Genomic DNA, 1,405 nt, shown 5'->3' with positions numbered 1-1,405 from the left:
CGCAAGACCCTCTCCCCCCGCCTCTGGAACCCTGCCCACATCTGTCTTGCAATGGAGTCCGGCTTCGATCCCCGGTGCCACTGGGCGGTACAGTGCAGGCTGTGAGGCTAGCGCGCTGGTCCAGGCTAGCAGGCCGGCGGTTGGGCGGCCGGGCGGAGGCGGGGAGGGGTGGAGCAGCCCATCCGATTCTGCCCATCCAGCCTCTTCTGTCTCGGTTTCCAAGGCTTTCTGTGGCTTCGGGGAATTCTCCTTCACAGCCCTCCTGGGATCCCGTCACTAAGCGTCTACCTCCTGCTCGCCTCTCCAGAGAGTGAGTGGGACCCACCATCCTTACCCCCTGTCTTCAGCTTTCCTGGGCTTTAGCGTCTCCCTTAGGGCTCAGTGGCTACATCCTATGGGTGGTAATCAGGCCGGGTTCCAACTCTGGATAAAAGAAATCGAACAGTCCAATTTAGCGAGAGCCCCTTAATCAGGGCCGGGGAGGAAGAGGAGGCAAGACTCCTCCAGCCTGGCTGTTCCCTATTGCTAGCCCAGATTGTGAGTCAAGTTCCCAGTGAAAAGGTTTACCACTTCCTCATATGGCCCCTGCAGCAGAGGGTGAAGGTCTATGAGGCACAGTGCAGCTGGCCGTCCATCCAGGACCTGCCAGGCTGCCATCATTTCCCACTTCATGCATCAGCTAGGAGAGAGTGCTGCCCACAGTCACCAGCCAGCACTGTCATTGCTCCTGGGTTAGGCCTAGAGGTGTAATGCTGACAAGGAATCCATCTGAGATTCCTTGAATCAGGCCTATGTCCCAGGGGAAAGGGCTCACTTACTGAGCTCCTGTAGCTGTAGCAGCTGGGAGGCCCCATGGCTACCGCAGCCTGATGCTGGCCTCACACCTGTTATTTCTAGGGACAGGCCACCCTCAGCATATGGGTCAGGCCTAGGGTGTGTGTCCCAGATGGTGACAAGGGGTAGAATCCTCTCCTGTTCAGAAGCCACTCCACCATTTCTCCTGAGGAGGGTGGTGGCGAATTTGAGCCCGCAGCCAACTACAGATGTCACCACCAACTTGCACATGGGCAGCCCTGCCTTTTCCCTGAATCAGGACCGCACTGAACCAGCACCCAAAGAATTTTGGATAACAGGCCCTCATCCAGGTCAGCAAGTTCTCCTTGACTGAAAGTGAGGCCCTCAGGAGAGAAAGAGGTTTCCTGATGCACTGTCCTGAAGAAGGAGGGAGGGGCCAGAAACCAGGGGGTTGGAGGAAGGCAGGGATGTAGGTGCCTACTTAGGGCCTCGGGAGGGGAAACAGCCCTGTGGACAATTTTTTTTTTTTTTTTTTTTTTGAGACAGAGCCTCAAGCTGTCCCCCTGGGTAGAGTGCCGTGGCATTACAGCTCACAGCAACCTCCAACTCC

The sequence above is a fragment of the Otolemur garnettii genome, unplaced genomic scaffold, assembly GCF_000181295.1.
Source record: "Otolemur garnettii isolate 467f Iridium unplaced genomic scaffold, OtoGar3 scaffold00014, whole genome shotgun sequence".
In the NCBI taxonomy this organism is placed as follows: Eukaryota; Metazoa; Chordata; class Mammalia; order Primates; family Galagidae; genus Otolemur; species Otolemur garnettii.
Note: the sequence above shows the minus strand (reverse complement) of the source record.